General features: G+C 48.9%; 1 protein-coding gene across 5 annotated transcripts in view; it reads right to left on the bottom strand.

Moving 5' to 3' along the window:
• The window catches only part of CHST3 (carbohydrate sulfotransferase 3), a 47,396-nt gene that overhangs the window by 4,416 nt on the left and 19,083 nt on the right, over positions 1-23,897 (bottom strand). Inside the window, exon 1 of one of the 5 annotated variants that reach the window (XM_017962960.3) lies at positions 5,026-6,105. The exons of the other annotated variants lie outside the window; for them this stretch is intronic. The gene's annotated coding sequence lies outside the window, so the exon portion shown is untranslated. Of the gene's footprint in view, positions 1-5,025; positions 6,106-23,897 lie in introns of those variants that run through there. 5 annotated transcript variants of the gene reach the window in all.

Genomic DNA, 23,897 nt, shown 5'->3' with positions numbered 1-23,897 from the left:
GCTGGAGTGCAATGGCGCAATCTCGGCTCACTGCAACCTCCGCCTCAAGCAATTCTCCTGCCCCAGCCTCCTGAGAAGCTGGGATTATAGGCATGCATCACTGCGCCCAGCTAATTTTTGTATTTTTAGTAGAGACAGAGTTTCACTATGTTGCCCAGGCTGGTCTTGAATTCCTGACCTCAGATGATCCATCTGCCTAGGCCTCCCAAAGTACTGGGATTACAGGTCATTATTATTATCATCTAAATAGATAATATCTAACAGGGTCTTGCTATATTGCCCAGGCTGGCCTCAAACTCCTAGGCTCAAGCAATCCTCCCTCCTCAGCCTCCGGAGTAGCTGGGACTGCAGGTGTGCCACTGCACTTGACTATAAAGTTTTTTACGGCTAGAGCAAATACAGGTGCAGAAAGGAGTCTATTCCTATATATATATATATATATATATATTTTTTTTTTTTTTTTTTTTTTTTTTTGAGATGGAGTCTCACTCTGCAACCCAGGCTAGAGCGCAGTTGTGCAATCTCAGCCCACTGTGCAACCTCTGCCTTCCGGGTTCAAGTGATTCTCGTGCCTCAGCCTCCTGAGTAGCTGGAATTACAGGTGTGTGCCACCATGCCCGGCTAATTTTTGTATTTTTTGGTAGAGATGGGGTTTCACCATGTTGGCCAAGTTGGTCTCGAACTCCTTATCTCAGGTGATCCGCTTGCCTCGGCCTCCCAAAGTGCTGGGATTACAGGTGTGAGCCACTTCACCTGGCCTAGGAGAGTCTATTCCTAACTGGAATTGTCCTGCCGTTTCCTAATTTTTCTGGGCCTTTTCTCATGAACTTATTAAGTTAATATTTTCTGAGCATTTACCTTGTGCTGGCTTCTGGCCTAGGCACTGAAAATACGGCGGTGAACAAGCAGGCATGATCTGTGCCCTCCCGGGGCTTGTACTCTGGTTGGGAGGGTCAACCAATGATATGGGGAGCTGAAGTTTACTGAGGCATGTTTCTCTGTGCCAGGTGCCATGCTAAGCACTTGCACTCATCCAATCCTCAGCAAAGCCCTATGAGGCAGCAACTAACCCATTTTCCAGGTGAGGAAACTGAGGTTGAGACAAGTTCACTAACTTACTTAAGGTTCCTCCAGCAGAAGCCTCTGGCCACCCCTCCCAGGTCCAGGTCATTTGAGCTTCTTGGTGTACCTTGGGGACTCCAGCCTAGCTCCTGTGGTGGGGCTTTCCGGCTGACCATCTCCCTTCCCAGAATGCAAGCTCCCCGAAGTTGGGGGTCACATCTAGAATGGCACTTGGCACAGACCAGCTGTGCAAAAAACAATGGTGAGGCTGGTGCCTGGCAGCTGTTGGCAAGAATGTGTAGAATGGCCAGTGGGGCTACATCCCCCATGCACCCTGTTTAGCCCGTGGTGGGGTGTGAGGCCACCTACCCCACTGAGAGGGTGAGAACCACCACTGAGTTTTCGGAGTACAAGGTGTTGATATCCTGACTTTCTGTCCTCTCCACTCTCAGGTTGTCTGGGGCTGATGATGGGAGGGAAGCAGAAGGAGCTGGGGTTAGAAGTCCTGGGCTCTAGTCCTTTCTGTGTCTCTAGATGCTGTGCAACCTTGTATAAGTGACAACCTCTCTGATCCTGTTTGTAGCATGAAAAGGGCATCCCTGCTGATAAAGGTGCTGTGAGGAATGTATCTGATGCATGGTAAATGCTCATGAAATAGGAGAGGGGTGAGAAGGCAGGTGTGGGTGAGGGAGCTGCCCTAGCTACCCCTCCCTTCTGGGCCTGGCACCTTGGTAAGGTATAGAAGTTGGGGTGCCTAAATGACAAGCCTCTGAACCTTCTCCTTCCCTCCCTTCCAGGTACTATTTCTATTTTTAAGTTGCTGTTCCAGCCTCCTCATCCCCAGAGCAACACGGCGTTCCTAAGATCCTTCCTGACGCTGCCCTAAAAGGAAGAAGCAAAGTTGGACACTCGGACAGGAACCCAGGCAGGCTGCTGGCTCCCTTGCCCTGCCCAGACAGCTGCCCCTCTGTTCAGCTTTGGAAACCTAGCAGGCAGGTGGGCAGGCAGGTGAGAGAGGTTTGGAGCTTCCTAGAGCCAGGAGCAGGGAGAGGGTCATGGTGCCAGGAGGTCACAGGGCCATGAGGGAAGGGGATAGGGCCCGGATGGGGGTTACTCAGCAAAGCCCCATGCAGAACCCACCATGCAGGAGGCCCCCCGTGCAGGAGGCCCTTTACAAGAAGCAGACCTGTGACACCTGTGACATCAGATGAACCTTTGTATCACTTCTCTCCCACTTTCATGGTGCAAGGGCTAGCCCTGCCTCCCTTGCTTAGTTCATGGGAAGAACCAAAAAATCTCTTCCTCTTTCTCTTGCTCCTTCCTAGCCCCTGGTACTCAAAACCTTTCATCCAGCCGGGCACAGTGGTTCATGCCTATAATCCCAGCACTTTGGGAGGCCGAGGCAGGTGGACCTGAGGTCTGGAGTTTGAGACCAGCCTGGCCAACATGGTGAAACCCTGTCTCTACTAAAAATACAAAAATTAGCCAGGTGTGGTGGCGGTCGCCTGTAATCCCAGCTGTTTGGGAGGCTGAGGCAGGAGAATTGCTTGAACCTGGGGGTGGAGGTTGCAGTGAGCCAAGATCATGCCATTGTACTGGAGCCTGGGCACTCAGAGTAAAACTCTGTCTCAAAAACAAAAAACAAAAAACCTGTCATCCCCTCAATGCCCCAGCAAATACGTAACAGCCCAAGGAACAGGTGGCATCCCCTGCTTGGGCCCACTGGGGAGGCCAGGCCAACAGTGAAGCATGCCAGAGGCATGTGCCAGGTCAGCTCTGCTTGAGGGCAGCAGGCAGTGGGACAGCTCCCTTGGCCCAGTTTTGTCCAGCACTCTGCACATTGACAGCAAACACCAGAGGCAGGAAAGGAGGCACAGTGCTGAGTTCTTTCAGGGCAGCGACCATCTGGTGAGTGCACACTACGTGCCAGGCCCTGGGCAGAACCAGCCCAACCTTCCAGGTGCTGACTGGGATGTGAACTCCTGTCCCATCTATGACACAGTTCTCAAATCACTGTTCTCCCTCTGTCTCACGTCCTCACCTGCCTATCACCTCCGAACTGTCTCATCTGGCTTTTGTCCCCACCCCTCCACCGAATAATGCTCTCGACGGCATCCACAATCTCCCGGGGCCCTAGTGCGGCTGCTGTGGGCTTCTCATCCTCCATGCTGCATCGCCTATTCCCTCCCCGCGGAGGCCCACATTTCTGCTGGCCTCCCCACGCCCCCTCCTGCTTCCCTGGCTTCCTCAGGCCCGGCCTCCTCTATGGGATCCCATGTGGGCACACTTGCCACCCAGACAGGGGAGCACCTGAGCACCTGATCACAACTGTGCTGCCACCCAGCTTCTCAGCCACATGGAAACTTCTCAGAGGCACAGACAACAAGGCAGCTCCTGCTTCAAACACTCCATGCACTACTTGGTAAAAAAAAAAAAAAAAAGCCCTGTAAGGGCCTTCGAGATCCAGACCCTGCTCACCCTTCCCACCTCTTCTCCCAACACCCCTACCCCGGCCCTTCCTGCTGCTCCCCACCTGGGGGCTTCTGCATCAGCTGGTCCCTCTGCCAGGGCCAGATCTGCTCTGGCTCGCTCCTTCTAAGCAATCAGGACTCAGCTCAAATGCCCCCCCGCTCTAGAGTCCTTCCCTGACCCCTGACCTAATGTGGGCCACCCTCATCACTTTCCCTCTCGGCACCCTGCTTTACTCCCTTCATAGATGGAAATGTGCTTGCTGATGGCCTCTCATCCCCCAGAACATTGGCTCCGCGAGAGGAGAGCTTCATCTGTCTGCTCTACCCTTGCATCTCCAATGCCCGGAATTGTACCTGGCACAGAGTGGGTGCTTCATAAATACTTGCTGAATGAATGAATGAATGAATCAATGTCCTTCCCAAAGCATTGAGCCCAGTGCAAGATGCTTAATCGTTCTAAGTTGACAGAAGATGTGAAGAGGAAGAAAAAATGGCAGTTGCTCCATAGATGAGTGGTCCACGTGTGCACAGGCTGTGAGCATGAGTGCGTAGGCCACAGGTACATGCCAAGGGTGTGTGCTGGAAACCTGTGCTGGGAGCATAGTGTGAACCATGGGCACCGACTGTGGGCAAAACTTCACACTTGGGACTGCACATAACTTTAGTCTCTTGAATTCTTGTTTCCATCCAGCCTTTTACAGCTGTGGGCTAACAAGGGGGAGGGCAGAAAACAGCCTAAGCCATCTGCAGACAAATGTGAGCAAGGGAACGCTGTGGAAAAAGGGGGCTGTGAGCTGAGGCCGGGCAAGCTCCAGCAAGTGAGGCTTCAGCTTCCCTCCCTTCTCTCCCCCAGGGGTCTTTCTGCTCAGGCCTCCCTCGTGACTTGGCAAGGTGCCTCCCAGAGAACGAGTTTTCTACTTGGATGGTCTCCAACCAGGCCTTTCCACTGAGGCCCAAAATGGACTGTGGCCCCGTTCTAGCCTCCCCCAGGGAAGGTGGGGGTCCCAGCAAGTCGGCTGTGATAAGGGACGGCCCCGCCAGACATTGCATCAGGCAGCAAAACTCCACTCCCCTCGCCTGCCTGGGGCCAAGAGCACAGTGGGGTGGGGTGGGGTAGGGGGAGGTTGGGCGGGGGCTGGTGCTCAGCTGTTGCTGGCTCAGCCTCTTGGCCTTTCCCACGAGCTGGAGGAGGAGCTGCATGGGAAAGAGGAGCCAAGGGAGGGCAAGAGCTGGTGACAGAGGCGCTCCAAGGCAGAGTGGGAGCGCTGAAACCCACCGCGGGAAAGCGCCACGTGTGCTGGGTGCTGGGAGGCTGCCCCCACCCACCTTGTTGCCAAACACCTTGGAGTGGGCTCTTTTGTGAGTTTTCTCAGCATCTGCAGAGTGGAGAAAGAGGTGGCGGGGAAGCCCCCAGGCCACTGGCACAGTAGGGCAGAGAAATGGGGCTCCTGTGCCAGCCTGCCTGGTTTTTATTTTTTAATTTTGTTCTTACCATCTAGCCCAAAATGCCAACTGCCTCGGTTTTAGATGAGAAGAGCTTGTCCATCCGGTGGCCTGTCCAGCCCAGATTCCATTTCACTTGGGGACATCCAGACACAGCTTGGGAAGGCCAAGGCCACCCAATCAGGAGTGTGGTGTCTGACAGGAGGGTAAATGCCCAGCCCAGAGACTGCTGAATGGGCCAGTGAGCGAAAGAAGAGCAGGAATGAAAGAAGGGGAAGTCAATGAATGCCTGGCTCCAGCTCCCCCACCACCTCCACCCACCGGCACCCAGTAGAGCCCCAGGGCTATGGGGCTATGTCACTCCTGAGAGCATCCGAGCCCCCCGGGGCTCCAGCTTCCTCTTCCTCTCCCAAGAAAGAACCGATCTTTGATTTCCTTTTGTCCAACCACTGCCAAGACAAAAGTGTGTCACCTGAGTGTCAGTGGATGTCCACGTAGCTGTAAAGGGGCGAGTGCCATAGGTGGATCTTGGGGCTGAGGACCAGCCTGGCAGGGGTGGGGCTGCCACAGACTCTGAGCCAGCCCCGGCCAGGACAGGCCTGGCTGCCCCTCAGCCCTTTATGCCCGCGTGGGGCTGTGGGGGAGCACACTTTCTTGCTCCCATTGGACACAGTCCTTTCCAACAGCTGCAGGAAGTGCAGGACCTCAGGTTGGAGAGGTAGGAACTGACCCACACCTCCCGGCTTCACTGCACCTGCCTGGTAAAGAGCTGTGGCTGAAGCTGGTGTCCATGATGCCCTCAACCATGTAGCCGGGCAGCCCTGGGAGGAGTCTGCTGGCTCATTCAGAACCGACCTGGACATGGACCAAGATTCATGGCCAAGGACGTGCCCAAGCCCAGCATGGGAGAAGCGTGGCGAGCATCTTCTCAAAGCCGGCAGGCTGGGTAACTGTGGGGCATTGGCACAGTGAAAGCAAGCCATGCAGGGGGCACCATCACAGATGCAGAGCTACAAAAACATAATGTTACGATTCTTTTCACCTTACACCCTTTGATTTATTTTTTGGGGGGACGGGGTCTCACTCTGTCACCCAAGCTGGGGTACAGTGGCATGATCTTGGCTCACTGCAGCCTCGACATCCCAGACTCAGGCAGTCCTCCCACCTCAGCCTCCCAAGTAGCTGGGAGCACAGGGGTGTGCCACCACGCCTGGCTACATTTTTTCTTAAATCGTTTATGGAGTCCAGGCACGGTGGCTCACGCTTGTAATCCCAGCACTTTGGGAGGCTGAGGTGGGAGGATCACGAGGTCAGGAGTTCAAGACCAGCCTGGCCAACATGGTGAAACCCCGTCTCTACTAAAAATACAAAAATTAGCTGGGCATGGTGGTGCATGCCTGTAACCCCAGCTACTTGGGAGGCTAAGGCAGGAGAATTGCTTGAACCGGGACCCAGGAGGCAGAGGTTGCAGTGAGACGAAATTAAGCCACTGCAAGACTCTATCTAAAAACAAAAACGAAAAAAAAAAACAAAAAACAAAAAACATTTATGGAGACAGGGTCTCTCTACATTGCCCAGGCAGGTGTTCTCTTTTATACTGTTGGAATTTTTGGTAACCATACACCTGTATCGCTTTAATAGCCAAATCTAAAATTTCAAAAGAGGAATGTATTACCACTTTGGAAATGGTATGAAAAATACATTAGAAGAGGGCAGGACTGGAGGCCAGGAGCCCAGTCAGTCCCTTCTGCAAGGGTCCAGGAGAGAGCAGGCAGCTGAGCAAGGCAGTGGCAGAGAGGTAGAGGGGGAGGTGACACCCATGAGATGTTCAAGAAGTCAAAACGATGCTAGCACCTGCTCCACACGGATGCCCCCAGAGGACATCATGCTTGGTGAGATAAGCTGGTCACCAAAGGACAAATACTATAAATCTCACTCATCTATGAGGTACCCAGAGCGCCAAAATCATAGAGACAGACAGAAGGGTGTCTGCCAGGGGCTGGGATGAAGGGCTGGGGGGTTAATGTTTAATGGGGACAGTTTGGGTTCTGCAAGATGAAAGGGGTTCTGCAGTGGAAGAGTGGGAAGGGTTGCCCAACAGTGTGAATGTACTTAGTGCCACTGAACTGTACACTTGAAAATGGCTAAAATGGTCAATTTTATGCTATGTACATTTGACCACAATACATAAATAAACAACAGCCAGGCATAGTGAGGCCGAGGCAGGAGACTGCTCGAGCCCAGGAGTTTGAGACCATCCTGAGCAACACAGCGAGACCCTGTCTCAAAAAACAAAACAAAACAAAACAAACAAACAAACCAACCCAGGAAAATACCCCCAGCAATGCCTGTGGGTGAGGGGAGGTTAGGGGGACAGAGGAAGTTAGGAGGAGCCCAGCTCTTGCCTCGTACAGCAGTCTTGTTCTCCACGATACCCACAGTGCCTGGCACGTGGCAGGGCTCAATGAACGTTTGTGAAGCAAATGAATGGACTTATGCACTGCCTTAAAGAGTTAGCTGTTGTTTCCTGTAGGCTGGCCTTCTCCCCTCCAGAACCAGCAGAATATTGGGCACATACAAGATGCTTAATTAATGCTCCACTGAAAAAAGAAGGCCAGCATAACGTTAATTTATTGCCCAGAAAGATGCTTATGTTATGATGCTGCACCAAAAAATAGGACACATCAGTATCTCCAGTTGCAGTCTATTTTGTTAAAAAAAAAAAAGGGTATCTACATGCATATGCACACACACAGAGAGACACATACGGGGTGGGGGGACGGGCAGCGAGAGAGAGAGAGAGAGAGGGAGAGAAAGAGAAAGAGAGAGTCTTGGCACAACATCTGACAAAGTTAGCAATGAATCTCTCTCACTATGGGTGCTTTCAGTTTCCTTGCTTTTACTTATTGCCTTTGAGGCCCTGTGACCTTAGGCAAGGAACTTAAACCTCCTTGAGTTTAGTTTTCTCATAGGTGAAATAGGGACATTTACAGCAACTATTGTATACCTTTGTCCCTTGCTTGGCTTGTCTTTCATGAATGAGGGAGGAGATGGAAGCACAGCGAGCCTGGGAAATGGCACAGAACTGCTGCCAATCCATTCCACACCATGGCTGGCAACGATCTTGACCCAGCTAATTTTATATTATTACTCACATGCCTTTATATGCTTTTGTGAATACGAACAGGCCAGATTTTATTGTGCTTTGCTTTAGTATGCTTCACAGATAACTGTCTTTTCTACAAATCAAAGGTTGTGGCAGCCCTGTCTTCGGCAAGTCTATCAGCGCCATTTCTCCAAAAGCATGAGCTTTCTGTGTGTCTCTGTGTCATATTTTGGTAATTCTCACAATATTGCAGACTTTTTCATTATTATTATACCTGTTATAGTGATTTGTGATCAGTGATTATTGATGTTACTATTGTAATTGTTTTGGGGTGCCACAAACCATACCCATAGAAGATGATGGATTTAATCGATAAATGTGTGTGTTCTGACTGCTCCACCAACCAGCCATTCCCTGGTCTCTTTCCCTGTCTCCAGGCCTCTCCTTGTTCCCTGAAATGCAACAATATTGAAATTAGGTCAATTAATAACCCTGCCATGGCCTCTAAGTGTTCAAGTGAAAGAAAGAGTCACGCTTTTGTTGCTTAAAATCAAAAGCTAGAAATGATGGAGCTTAGTGAGGAAGGAATGCTGAAAGCCAGAAAGGCTAAAAGTGAGGCCTCTTGCACCAAACAGTTAGCCAAGTTGTGAGTGCGAAAGACAAATTCTTCCTTTTTTTTTTGAGACAGCCTCTCGCTCTGCCCAGGCTGGAGCGCAGTGGCGCAATCTCGGCTCACTGCAACCTCCACCTCCTGGGTTCAGGTGATTCTCGTGCCTTAGCCTCCCAAGTAGCTGGGATTACAGGTGCCCGCCACCATGCCAGGCTAATTTTTGTATTTTAGTAGAGAGGGGGTTTCATCATGTTGGCGAGGCTGGTCTCGAACTCCTGACCTTAAGTGATATGCCCACCTCAGCCTCCCAAAGTGCTGAGATTTACAGGCGTGAGTCACCGTACCCGGCTGGAAAAGTTCTTGAAGAAAATGAAAAGGGCTACTCTAGTGAACACACAAATTATAATAAAGTGAAATGGACTTGCTGCTGATATGAAGAAAGTTTGAGTGGTCTGGATAGAAAATCAAACCAACCACAACATTCTCTTAAGCCAAAGCCTAAACCAGAGTATAGCCCTAACTCTCTTCAATTCTAGGAAAGCTGAGAGAGACAAGGAAGCTGCAGAAAAGTTCAAAGCTGCTAGCTTTGGTTGGTTCGTGAGGTTTAAGGAAAGAAGACATCTCCATAACATAAAAGTGCAAGGTAAAGCAGGAAGTGCTGATGGAGAAGTGGCAGCAAGTTATCCCAAGGATCTAGCTAAGATCACTGATGAAGGTGGCTACAATAATCAATAGGTTTCCAATGTAGGCCAAAAAGCCTTCTACTGGAAGAAGATACCATCTAGGACTTCCATAGCTAGAGAGGAGAAGTCAATGCTTGGCTTCAAAGCTTCAAAGGACAGACTGATTCTCTTGTTAGGGGCTAAGGTAGCTGGCGACTTTAAGCAGAAGCCAATGCTCATTGACCCTTCCAAAACTCCTAGGGACCTTAACAATTAAGCAAGATGTACTCTGCCTGTGCTCTGTAAATGGAACAAGCCTGGATGACAGCATATCTATTTACAGTAAGATTTATTAAATATTTTAAGCCCACTGTTGACACCTCCTGCTTAAAATATTACTGCTCATTGACAATGCACCTGGTCACCCAAGAGCTCTGATGGACAGGTAAGAGGAGAGTAATGTTTTCATGCCTGTTAACACAACATTAATTCTGCAGCCCATGGATCAAGGAGTAATTTTGACTTTCAAGGTCGTTTTTTAATGAATTTTTTTTTTTTTTTTTCTTTTGAGACAGGTTCTTCTTACTCTGTCACCCAGGCTGGAATGCAGTAGCATGATTATGGTTTACTGTAGCCTCAAACTCCTGGGCTCAAGCGATCCTCCTGTCTCAGTCTCACAAGTAGCTGGGACTACAGGTGCATGGTATTTCACCTGGCTAATTTTTGTTGTTGTTGTTTTTGAGATGGAGTCTTGCTTTGTCACCCAGGCTGGAGTATAGTGGCGTGATCTTGGCTCACTGCAACCTTTGCCTCCCGAGTTCAAGCGATTCTCCTGCCTCAGCCTCCCAAGTAGCTGGGATTACAGGTGCCTGCCACCACACCTGGCTAATTTTTGTATTTTTAGTAGAGATGGGTTTCATCATGTTGGCCAGGCTGGTCTTGAACTCCTGACCTCAGGTGACCCGCCCACCTCAGCCTCCCAAAGTGTTGGGATTACAGATGTGAGCCACTGCGCCCAGCCTCCTGGCTAATTTTTAAATTTTAATTTGTAGAGATGTCTCACTATGTTGCCCAGGCTGGTCTTGAACTCCTGGCCTCAAACAATCCTCCTGCCTTGGTCACCCAAAGTGCTGAGATTACAAACGTGAACCACCATATCTGACCCTCAAGTTACATTATTTAAGAAATACATTTTGTAAGGCTATAGTTGCCATAGGTAGTGATTCCTCTGTTGGATCTGGGCAAAGTAAACTGAAAACCTTCCATTCTAGATGCCAGTAAGAACATTTGTGACTCAAGAGAGGAGGTGAAAATATCAACATGGATAGGAATTTGGAAGAAATGGATGCTAATTTGGAAGAAGTGGATGCTAAGAAGTGGATGGAAGAAGTGGATCCATGTGGATGATTTTGAGGGGTTTAAGACTTCAGTGGAGAAATGAACTGCAGATGTGGTAGAAGCAATAAGAGAAAACTGGAATTAGATGTGAAGCCTGCAGATATGAGCGAATTGCTGCAATTTCATGATAAACTTGAATGAATGAGTTGCTTCTTCTGTATGAGTCAAGAAAGTGGTTTTTGAGATGGAAGCTACTCCTGGTGACGATGCTGTGAATATTGTTGAAATGACAACAAAGGATGTGGAGCAGGGTGTCCAGTCTTTTAGCTTTCCTGGGTCACACTGGAAGAAGAATTGTCTTGTTCTACATACAAAGTACACTAACAACTAATGATACGTGATGAGAAAACAAACAAACAAATAAAAAACACAAAAAAAATCTCATCATGTTTTAAGAAAATTTACAAATTTGTGTTGGGCCACATTCAAAGCCGTCCTGAGCTGCACGTGGCCCATGGGTTGGACAAGCTTGACTCAGAATATTCCATAAACTGTCTGGGCATGGTGGCTCACACCTGTAATCCCTGCACTTTGGGAGGCCGAGGCAGGTGGATCACCTGAGATCAGGAGTTCAAGACTAGCCTGGCCAACATGGTGAAACCCCGCCTCTACTAAAAATACAAAAAATTAGCCAAGTGTGGTGGTGGACGCCTGTAATCCCACCTACTCGGGAGGCGGAGGCAGGAGAATTGAATCTGGGAGACGGCGGTTGCAGTGAGCCGAGATCACGCCACTGCACTCCAGCCTGGGCAACAAGAGCGAAATTCCGTCTCAAAAAAAAAAAAAAAAAAAAAGAATATTTCATAAACTTAGTTGATAAAGCAGCAGTGGAGTTAGAAAGAATTGAATCTAATTTTGAAAGAAGTGCTACTGTGAATCAAACAGCATTGCATGCTACAGAGAAATCTGTCATGAAAAGAAGAGTCAATTGATGCCGCAAACTTTATTGTTGTGTTATTTTAAGATTGCGGCTGGGTGCAGCGGTTCACGCCTGTAATAGCACTTTGGGAAGCCCAAGTGGGCCCAGGAACTCCTTGAGCCCAGGAGTTTGAGAGCAGCCTGGGAAACATAGTGAGACCATGTCTCCACAAATAATAAAAACATAGGCTGGGTGTGGTGGCATGCACTTGTGGTTCCAACTACTCAGGAGGCTGAGGTGGGGGCATTGCCAAGGTGATCAGGGCTGCTGCAAGCCGTGATCATGGCATTGTACTCCAGCCTGGGCAACAGAGCAAGACCCTGTCTCAAAACACAAAAAACAAACAAACAAACAAACAAACTAAAAAAAAAAAAAAAGAAAGAAAGAAAGAAATTGCCACAGTCACCCTAATTTTCAGCAGTTAGTCAGCAGCCATCACCATTGAGGCAAGACTCTCCCCAGCAAAAAGACTACAACTGGCTTGCTAAAGTCTCAGATGATTGTTAGCTTTTTTTTTTTTTTTTAGCAAATAAAGTATTTTTAAGCTAAGATATGTACTTTTTTAAGACATGCTACTGTACACTGAATAGACTACAGTATAGTATAAATGTAACTTTTTTTTTTTCCCCCAGACAGAGTTTTGCTCTTGTCACCCAGGCTGGAGTGCAATGGCATGAATCTCTGCTCACTGCAACCTCCACCTCCCGGGTTCAAGCGATTCTCCTGCCTCAGCCTCCCGAGTAGCTGGGATTACAGGCGTCTGCCACCACGCCTGGCTAATTTTTTGTATTTTTAGTAGTGACAGGGTTTCACCATGTTGGCCAGGCTGTTCGTGAACTCTTGACCTCAGGTGATCCTCCTAACTTGGCCTCCCAAAGTACTGGTATTACAGGTGTGAGCCACTGCACCCGTTTGTGTAAACATAACTTTTATATGCACTGGGAAACAAAAAAATTTGTGTGACTTGCTTTATTGTGATATTAATTTTGTTGCAGTGGTCTGGAACCGAATCTGCAATATCTCTGAGGTATGCCTATAACAGCTAAAATATAGAATGTCTTAGGGCTTCCCCACAAAAGGTTTTTGGGTTTTGAGAAAATTTGGAGAAGGCCACTGGAGTGTGTTTGGAGTGTGAACATAATCCCCTATGAGTATTTCAGCAGAAAAAGGCGGAGGGCAACTGCCCAAAGAAAGCACAGATGTGCAGAGCAGAACGACAGTCTACGCGACGCCATTTTTCATATATTTAATTAGCGAAGAACAAAATGTCCTGGAATATACTGTGCGGGTGAATTTCCGGGGAACCGACTGGCAGAGACGTGAGACTCATTGAGTGGCCATGGGCTCCTCCACATTGCCCAGAGTCTCTCGCGGTCAGGCCGAGGCCATATGACTGGTTCTGACAGGTAGGATGTGGATGAAAGTGATGTAAGCCATTTCGCTTAAAATTATCCCACACACTCATCCAGGCCTCTCTACCCTGGCTGTGGTAACAGTGGAGGCCACAGGTTCCAACTGGCTTAGTTCACGATGGAAGCAGCCTGGATCCCCGGGATGCTGCTTAGAAAGCCATCCCATCTGCATCAGATGTGATACAAGAGAAAAAAACAAGCCTTTGCTGAGTTAAATACTAAGATTTGGGGGACTAATTGTTCCTGCAGCATAGCCCGTCCTGTCCTAATACATAATGTTCATGGCAGTGTCCTTTCTGAAGGACGACTGGGCCAAACCATCACAGTTTTAAATGTGCATACTCTTTGCTATGGGCTGAATGTTTCTGCCCCTCTAAAATTTTTGTGTTGTAATTGAATCCCATTGCGCTGGCATGAAGAGGTAGGGCCTTTGGGAGGTGACTAGGTCACCACTGTGGAGCCCTCATGAATGGGATTAGTGTTCTTTTAAATTAGAGGCTGGGCGTGGTGGCTCATGCCTGTAATCCCAGAACTTTGGGAGGCCGAGGCAGGTGGATCACCTGAGATCAGGAGTTTGAGACCAGCCTGACCAATATGGAGAAACCCCGTCTCTATTAAAAATACAAAATTAGCTGGGCGGGGTGGTGTATGCCTATAATCCCAGCTACTCAGGAGGCTGAGGCAGGAGAATTGCTTGAACCTGGGAGGTGGAGGTTGTGGTGAGCCAAGATCACACCATTGCACTCCAGCCTGCGCAACAAGAGCAAAACTCTGTGTCAAAAAAAAAAAAAAAAATAGAGCCCTGAGAGAGCTTGTCTGCTCCTTCCACCAGGTAAGGTTGCCACAGGTAGGTGCCATCTTGGAAGCAGAGAGCAGCCCTCCCCAAACCAAATCTGCTGGCTCCTTGATTTTGGACTTCCCAGATTCCAGAACCATCAGCAATAAATTTCTGCTATTTGTAAGTTTCTCAGTGTATGGTACTTTGTTATAGTAGCCCCAAAGGACTGCTGTAATGCTCTTCGACCCAGGAATTCCACTTCTAGGAGCTAATCTTGCTGATACACTTGCATAGATACAACAAGGACACATAAAACAATAAATCGATTATAATTACAAAAGGCTAACCATGACATTAACACATGTTAATAGGCAAAACAAAAACAAAAACAAGAAACAGTAACTCGTTAGCTCAATGTTAGGTACATTTATCCGTGCCTAGCTCAATGTTAGGTACACTTATCCGTGTAATGATTAAAAAGAAGGATTAAAAAGAAGGAGGCAGTTCTGGAGGGCTGACATAAAATGCTGTTCAAGACATGAGTGATAAAAGCAAGGGCAAGAATACGCATGGCATGCTACCAACTGCCTGCAAACCGGGCTGGATCCACACAAATGGGGCATGTGCTGGGTATCTTTGGAGATGGAGACAAGAGATTAACAAGAGTGGTTGTGAGAACTGGGAAATGGGTGGGAACTGTCACTGACTTTTAACTTCTTCTATTGTTTAAATTTGTTACCATGTTACTAAAATAAAATATCAACATAAGAGAAAGCGGTGATAAAAATAAATGGAAATAAAAAGCGTATGGAGTTGTGTCCCAATCCATCATCCTACACACAGTTAGCACTTAATATTTACTTGAATGACCAAGTCCATCTAAGCAGCTTTGTGATGAACCTAATCCAGAATAAGCAAGAGGGATCCTGACAAAGATAGTGACTGTACCAGATTTCCAACTTTTTTTTTTTTTTTTTTTTTTTTGAGACAGGGTCTTGCTCCATTGCCTAGGCTGGAGTGCAGTGGTGTGATCATGGCTCACTGCAGCCTCACCTACTGGACTCAAGTGATCCTCCTGCCTCAGCCTCCCAAGTAGCTGGGATCACAGGCATGTGCCACCACACCTGGCTATTTTAAAAAAACTTTCTGGAGAGTCAGGGTCTTTCCCTATTATCTAGGCTGGTCTCAAACTCCTGGGCTCAAGCCGAGGATGGCAAATTATTCTTTTTTTTCTTTCTTTTCTTTCCTTTCTTTCCTTTCCTTCCCCTTCCTTCCTTCCTTCCTTCCTTTCTTTTTTTTTCCCTCCCTCCCTTCCTCCCTCCCTTCCTTCCTTCTCTCTCTCTCTCTTTCTTTCTCTCTCTCTCTTTTTTTTTTTTTCCCCAGAGTCTTGCTCTGTCACCCAGGCTGGAATGCAGTGGCACAATCTCGGCTCACTGCAACCTCTACCTCCTGAGTTCAAGAGATTCTCTTGCCTCAGCCTCCTGAGATGGGATTACAGGTGAGTGCCAGCATGCCCAGCTAATTTTTACATTTTTTGTAGAGATGGGGTTTCACCATTTTGGTCAGGCTGGCCTGACCTCAAGTGATCCACCCGCCTCAGACTCCCAAAGTGCTGGGATTACAGGTGTGAGCCACCACACCTGGGCTGGCAAATCATTTTCATCTCATAAGTAAAACCTGATAGTTTGGTAATTGGCAGCCTGGAGCACTTTGATGAGAAGAATCCTGAAGTCAGGCTTGTTTTCTATGGGAAAGAATGTGGCCGTTGATGAGTGATGTCTGCTGCGTGTATAGATAGGGTGTATTAGGCTGTTTTTGCACTGCTATGAAGAAATACCTGAGACTGGGTAATTTATAAAGAAAAGCAGTTTAATTGGCTCCTGGTTCTGCAGGCTGTACAGGAAGCACAGTGCTGGCATCTGCTTGGTTTCTGGTGAAGCCTCAGGGAGCTTTCAATCATGGCGGAAAGCGAAGCAGGAGCAGGCACTTCAAATGGCAAAAGCGGGAATGAGAGAGAATGGGGAGGTGCCACACACTTCTAAATAAGTTCTTGCCAGATCTCACTATGAGGAAGACAGCGCCAAGCCACGTGGGATCCACCCCCATGACCCAAACACCTCCCACCGGGCCCCACTTCCAGCATTGGGGATTACAATTCAATGTGAGATTTGGGTGGGGACAAATATCCCAACTCTATCACAGGGGAAGGGCTGGCATATGTGTCATGTACTTGTTACCCCTACTTTAGGAGGCGGTGGCTAACGAAGGCTAGGAATCTTCTGGGCCCTGGAGTCCTTTTCCTTCCCTCATCCCTCATGTGCCCTATTTTTTCCCATTTTAGTCACGCTCATTATTGCAAAATGCTGTGCCTATTTGTGGGGTTTGGAGCTTTTGTCTGTTTTATCAATCAGCAACCTCTTGACCAGAAATGTGTACACGTACGTATACATGCAATGGGTGCATCATACATGCACATTTTCGGAAGAAGCCCATGGAAGCTGTGAGGGGACCATGGGCTAGCCTTCAATGGCTACACAGTGGCCACAGCTTCCCATTTTGTTCTGCACCTCTGTAAAGACGACTCCATTACAGGATTTCTGAGATAACCAAGTAGAGAAAAACGCTCCATGCGTAAGTCTAGGATACCCAATTCCCGCTCTATCCTCCTTCCTGACCTTCTAAGGGGACTTTCTGCTCCTGGAGAATGACCAAGTAAGGGACAGGACAGAGAGGAGAATTTCTTCTGCTCCCTGTTTTCTTCCAACCCTACTTCTGAGTGTTTCCTGTCTTTTTTTTTTTTTGAGACAGTCTCACTCTGTCACCCAGGCTGGAGTGCAGTGGCACAATCTTGGCTCAACACAACCTCCGCCTCCCGGGTTCAAGCGATTCTCCTGCCTCAGCCTCCCAAGTAGCTGGGATTATAGTTAGGCACCACCACGTCCAGCTAATTTTTTGTATTTTTAGTACAGACAGGGTTTCACCATGCTGACCAGGCTGGTCTTGAACTCTTGACCTCAAGTGATCCGCCCACCCCAGCCTCCCAAAGGGCTGAGATTACAGACGTGAGTCACCGCGCTGATCTCCTGTTTCTATACAGTGGCAACAGAACTGGAATCCTCTGGAGCTTCCTCAAACTCCCACTTAATGGTCCCATTGACAGCAGGAAGGGGTTTTATTCCTGTGATGAAAAGAGGAACTCCAGCCTCTTTTCTTCTTATTCTTTTTTTTTTTCCTGCTCCCGCCCTGACTTCAACCTCTTGTGTTCTGTCCAGCATCTCCACACTAGATCTGTAGGAGAAGCAGGGGTTAGGGAGAGAGGGGCCACAGGGGTCTTGGGCAGCAGGAGGCTTGGTCCACGTGTGTCTGCTGCTATCCTCTGGCTGATCTACGGCCACAAAAGAGCCCATCTACACTCGGCCTGCCGGTGGAAACAGAGGTCAATTGTCTAACTGCTCTGAGCATTGGACCGTTGGCCCTGAACTTAGACAGACTTGGAGTGAGTCCCAGCTCTCCCACTTACTCTCTGCTGACGTTGGGTGAGGCATTTAACTTCTCTGAGCCTAGGTCGACGCGACAGGGTTGTTGTGAGCATCAAGGAAGCTGTGTGAGCTCTGAAAATTTGGAAGATTGCACACAGGCTGGGCATTACTGCTGGTCTGAACAAATGTCAACCACAGCCCGTCTATGCCAATGGCACCGTTGGTTGGTATTGCTTGGGTACATCTCTCCCCATGCTGGGCTGCAGGGGAGGGACACTGGCTGATCCACTTCGGCTTTATCCTATAGAACCAGCCCAGGAGATCTCTGCCTGCTGCAGCTATTCCTATCGGTCAAGGGCCCACCTTTCCAGCATTATTTACAGGGACGCTCACCTAACACATCAGGCCTCGGGCCTGGGCACACCTGGACATGGCCATGGCCAAACCATTTCTCAGCTAAGAGGGCAAGTCAATTTCCACTCCAGGCCAAGGCTGACGGATGGGAAGGGGCTGCCTGGGGCGCTGTATTTGAAAATACGAGTGCTGCGATTGCTCCGTGACATCTGTCATGAGTAGAGGATGGTGTAGCTATTGTGAATCTGCTGCGGCTGTTTCAGAGGACTGGTTTTCAACTCTGACAGCATGAGAATCATCCAGAGAAGTTTAAAAATTACTGAGGCCTGAGTGCCACCTCCAGATTCGGATTGCATTGGTGTGGGTATGGCCTGGCATCAAGATTACTTAAAGCTCCGTAGGTGATTCTAACCTAGAATCAGCAAACATGGAAAGCCACTACTTTTAGAGCATCCAGCTTCACTACCCTGGCGCTCTTAGAGACAGCGGGAGCTGCTGCCTGCACACACACTAGCTATCAGCAAGGCCAGAGCGGCAGCAGGCTGCTGAATCTCTTGCTAACCAGGGAGGGATGCCAGGAGAACAGGTCTGTGTCCCTTGTTTTACCTACTTAGTCATACATATACAATAACTTGAATTTCCAGGGAACTGGGCTGAATGAAAACAGCCAATCACAAAAGGTTACACACTACATGATTCCATTTATAGAACATTCCTGAAATGACAAAACTGTAAGAATGGAGAACAGACTAGTATTGCCAAGGGTCAAGGAAGGGGTGGGGGCAGGAGGGAAGTGAGTGTAGTTATAAAAGGGCAACACAAGGGATTCTGTATGAGGTCAATATTCTGGTTGTGACATTAAGCTAGACTTTCGCAAAATGTTACCATAGGGGGAAGTGGGTAACAGATTCATGAGACCTCGCTGTACGATTTCTTAAAATTGCATGTGAATCTACTATTATGTCAAAATGGAACCATGTAATGAAAAGGAAAAAGAGAAAAGAAAAGAAAACTAGCTCCCACAACAGCAGGCAGAGTTTCAAGAGATCTTTGCAAAATGGAATTAGAGGCGGGGCAGTAAGATTGAGCAGAAACGGCCTCCCTAGGGCAGAGGAGTGAACTAGTTGGGTTCAAACTGGAACTCAACTGGAGTTTAGCTTTTTGCAGAACCATGAGCAAGTGACCTTCCTGGGGTCTACTCATGTGTAGTAATAAGCGTGGGGACTTTCTGAGGGAAAGGCTAAATGAGGATGCTACTCCTCTTGGTAGGGGGAGAAAAACAGGGGACAGGATCCTGGAGGGAATAGCATGATATGTGATCCCCCATCAGCTGGACAACATGGTGTGGGTTCTGTTAAGGAGGGGGGCTGGGACTAGTGGCTGCAGGCAGTGAGTCCTGTGGGACCATGCAAGTCTTGCTGCCCAAGCAGGGCTGCTACAGGGCCCAAAAAGCTCTGTGCAACCTCAGCAGGTCGGCCAAGCGTGGCCTCGGAGTGAAGGAGACTGGGGCAGCCATGCCAGCTGTGCAGCACAGGCACTCTGGCTGGGAGGTTTGGGACATCTGAGTTATCTTTGAATTGCTTGCTGTACTTTGTAAGGGGCAGAGCAAGCTTTAGGCTGCTCTATGGCAATTTTGCAGCAGCTCCCAGGCAGGAAGGAGGAGAATAAATATTTGAAGAACTAAGATGGAAATTTGTGAGACTGAAAGCTTTTGGGAAAGTACCTAAAGAATCCTTGAGTGATAAAAGCTCACATAAAACAAATATATTCATTTGCTGAGCACTTGCTCTGGGCCAAGCATGGAACCAGGCACTAGGAACAGGAAAGACAAGACACAGCCCCTGCTCTAGAGGAGCTGAATAGTAACGGAAGTTAACACAATGAACAAGGAATTGTTCCACGTACTTCACGTACATGAATGTACTTAATCTTTGGAAGAACCCTGGATAATGCTCGTAGATAATAGTCACCATCCCCATCAAAGGCAAGGGGATGAGAAAACTTACCCTTAGTTAAAGGCAGAGCTGGGATCTGAACCCAGGAAGCCTGGCTCCACAGTCCACGAATTCAGCCACTGTGCTCTAGGTCTGAGCAAGCTGACTGAGCCAGAAGGGAGCAGCTGTACAGCAGTGGGCAGATCAGAGTCCTGGTCAGGAACTGATTGATCTTTCAGGACCTGCCACCAACTTGTGGTGCGGCTTTGTGTTAAAGGTGGAGGGTGTCCAGGTTCTTGGCGTCTTGAACACAGAATTAGACAAAAAGCACAAAGCAAGGAAGGGACGAAGGGATTTACTGAGAAAGTGCACTCCACAGTGTGGGGCGGCCCGAGCACAGGAGCTCAAAAGGCCGTCCGCTGAGTGTGGTGGCTCACCCCTGTGATGCCAGCACTTTGGGTGGCTGAGGTCAGGAGTTTGAACCCAGCCTGGACAGCATGATGAAACCCCGTCTCTACTCAAAATACAATAATTAGTTGGGTGTGGTGGTGCATGCCTGTAATCCCAGCTACTCAAGAGGCTGAGGCAGGAGAATCGCTTGAACCCGGGAGGCGGAGGTTGCAGTGAGCTGAGATTGTGCCACTGCACTCCAGCCTGGGTGACAGAGTGAGACTGTGTCTCAAAACAAACAAACAAACAAAAAGCCCATTACAGAATTTTGGTGAGTTTAAATACCCCCTAGAGGATTCCATTTGTTATTTCGGGTGCACCCTATGTAAATGAAGAGGATGAAGTAAAGTTACAAAGTCATTTACGGAGCACTGCGCTATGCAGAGGGTATTTCCTGTTATAGCTGAAGTGTGAATTGGCCTTACATTCCCGGCCTCTAGACCCTATTTTCCTGCCTCATCTGGACAACTCTCTGTATTTGTTTGTATTTCATACTTTTACTCTAAAAAATATGCATGGCCTTGGGCAGGCGCGGTGGCTCACGCCTGTAATCCCAGAACTTCGGGAGGCCGAGGCAGGTGAATCACTTGAGTTTAGGAGTTCGAGACCAGCCTGAACAACATGGTAAAACCCTGTCTCTGCTAAAAATACAAAAAATAGCTGGGCATTGTGGCATGTGCTTATAATCCCAGCTACCCAGGAGGCTGAGGCAGGAGAATTGTTTGAACCCAGGAGGCAGAGGTTGCAGTGAGCCAAGATCGAGCCACTGCACTCTAGCCTGGGCAGCAGAACAAGACTCGGTCTCGAGAAAAAAAAAACAAAAAAAAAAAAACAAAAAAACATGGCCCCAAATACACGGTTCTAGGAGAATCTTGGAAGAAACATATTTTGCTGGCACCAGGCCACTGCTGGCTTCCTGGGAAACAGGAGCTCACTGGCCGTCCCAGATAAATGGCTGTCACTGGCTGTGGGTGACAAGGAGTAGAATGATGCTTCTGGTCCCAATCTTGAGGTTCTGAATGGGAGCTGCGTTGCTGCATTATGTCTGATCTCAAAGACTGAGCAGGCCTGTGGGTCTGAGGCATCATCAGGAAATACGGCAGAGGAGACCAGACAGTGCTCTGTGGGCTCCATTCCTCCAAAATCAAGTCCAAACTGTTCTACCTGGGGACAACCTGTCCCACTCTATCTTTCCAACTGGTCTCCACACCTCCCCCTCCTGGAACCTCCCCCTGGCCAAACAAGCCTTACCAGCAGCACAGGACACACAGACAGAAGATGACAGAGCTGAGTGAACCCTTATCTGTCTGACTGCCAAGAGGGGGCAGTGTGGTGAGGCGGGGCGGGCAGTGAAGAAGTGGTCGGACACCCTGGTTCTTCCGGCTCGGTAGCCCACTAGCTGGGTGAGCCCAGGTGACTGCCTGGCCCCCATGCTTCATCTGTAAAGCGGGGTTAATGACAGCCCTGTATCTGTTTCCTACTGCTGTTGTAACACATTGCCACAAACTTAGTACCTTCAAATAACACTTATTTTCTTTGCTTTTTTTTTTGAGACAGGGTCATGCTCTGTTGCCCAGGCTGAGTGCAGTGGCATGATCATGGCCCACTGCAGCCTCAATCTCTTGGGTTCAAGAGATCCTCTCACCTCAGCTTCTGAGTAGCTGGGGCAGGTGGGTGCCACCACACTCAGCTAATTTTTTTATTTTTGTAGAGACAGGGTTTTCATCAGGTTGCCCAGGCTGGTCTCAAACTCCTGGTCTCAAGTGATCCTCCCGCTTCAGCCTCCCAAAGTGCTGGAATTATAGGCATGAGCCACCGTGCCTAGCTGGAACAACACACTGACTATCGTACAGTTCTGCATGTCAAAAGTGTGAGGTCAGTTTCACTGACTTAACATGGAGGTGCCAGCAGGCCTGGGTTCCTTCTGGAGAGTCTGCAGCCTTGCCTTTCCCAGCTTCTGGAGGCTACCTGCTTTCCATGGATCATGCCCCCTTCCTCCATCTGCAAACCAGCAATGGCTGATAGTTCTTCTCACCATGCATTATTCTGACACTCCTCTTCTGTAGTCAAATCTTCTGCCTCCCTCTTATAAGGATGCTTGTGATTATATTTAGGGCTCTCCTGGATAATCCAGGATAATCTCTCAACTCAAAATCCTTAACTTAATCCCATCTGCACAGTCCCTACCATGCAAGCTCACATATCCACAGGTGCTAGTGGCTCATACGTGGACATCTGTGGGGGCCATATTTCAGCATCCCATAAGCACCTGCTTCCTTAAGTGGGGTACTCCAAGTTAAATGCTTAGCACAGCGTCTGACAGACTGGAGGCCAGTGATGCTGCATCCCAGCTGGGCATGAGAATCACTCGGAGAGCTTTTAAAAAATATCAGTGCCAAGGGTTCACCCCTGAAGATTCCGGGGTAGGGGGAATCTGTGCCTGGGATTTTTTATAAGTTCCCTAGAGACTACTGAGCAGTCAGGGGCGGAGTTGACAGTAAGAAGCACTGAATTCACGTCAGCAGTTATTCTTATTCCCCATAGCTACTTAGCACCACACCTCAGTGGCCAGGACTGTTCAATAACTGTCTGTGGAATTGGACGGAATGGAATCACTCCTGGGCCCTTACACTGCCCTGGGACGGGCATTTCTCCCTGCTGCACCAGGGCCTAAAGAATGAGGTTCTGTGGGCAGACAGAGGCTCAGGCCTCTGAATCAATCTCACACCCAGAAATGGCTGCCTGCGGGGGCTGGAGTCCTTTCTCCTCCCCAAAGTCCAGTTGAGGGGGTTGACCTGGGCAGAATCTAGTCATCAACGGGCCATTGTTGCTGGAACAGTGGTGCTCTGTGCCCATTTAACACTCCCCTCCCTTGCGAAGCTGCTCCCAGCTGAGGGCTGGCTTCTGGAGGGCTGTGAGGCTGGGGAGGGGCCCATGGGGGCCCCAAGGCTACAGAGGAGGAGGATTGGGGTGGGGGCTGACAGTCCCTGGTTGGAGAGCAGAAGCAGTTTGGGATATAGGCCAGTCTCCAAAGCTGGCAGGCTGCAAGGCCGAGGTGCTGCTGTGTGCTACAATGCCAAGAAAATTTCCGGTTAAAGCTGGGAAACTGGGGACTGCCAGTGAAACCCACCAGGCCCCTACCAGAGCCAGCGGGGACAGCCTTCCCCATGGGGCAGTCACGCTTGACCTACCTTCTTCCCTTTAAAAAAACAGAAAGGTGAAACCCACATGCTAAATAGCGCCTTTCATTGCCTTTAGAAGAACAGTGTTTTCAGAAAGGCTGGGAGGGTTTTATGTTCTGCAGGTCTGGGATTTGAGAGGCAGGGAATTCAACCAGGGCTAGGCATAAATGTCCTTTTGCTTAGCAGACCTTTTCTACATTCAGCACTATGTATTAATAGTGTGAGCTGGATTTTAGGAGGGTGGTGTTAAAGATCCCAATGACAGTGCCTGACCAGCATCCTCAAGTATCTCAGAGATCCACAGTTCCGATGTTAGCGATCAGCAATTCTCATCCATTCAATAAAGCAAATCCCTTGATGGTCTTTGCCAAGGGAGCATGTTGCCTTAAAAACACCCTAGGAGGGTGGGTCTCAAAGTGGGGTCCCCAGACTGGCAGTATCAGCCCCTCCTGGGAACTTGGTGGAAATGCGAATCCTCAGGTCCCACTCCAGACCTAATGACTCAGAACTTTAGGACTGGGAGCAAGTTGTTTCAGCACACTCTGCAGTTGAGTCTGACGCACACGAATGTTTGAAAATCGCTGGTCAACAGTGACATTTCTCAAACTGCAGGCTGTGCCAACAATTTGGTAGGTTA

This window comes from Papio anubis, chromosome 11, assembly GCF_008728515.1.
Source record: "Papio anubis isolate 15944 chromosome 11, Panubis1.0, whole genome shotgun sequence".
Lineage (NCBI taxonomy): Eukaryota > Metazoa > Chordata > Mammalia > Primates > Cercopithecidae > Papio > Papio anubis.
This window is presented reverse-complemented; position numbering and strand designations above follow the sequence as displayed.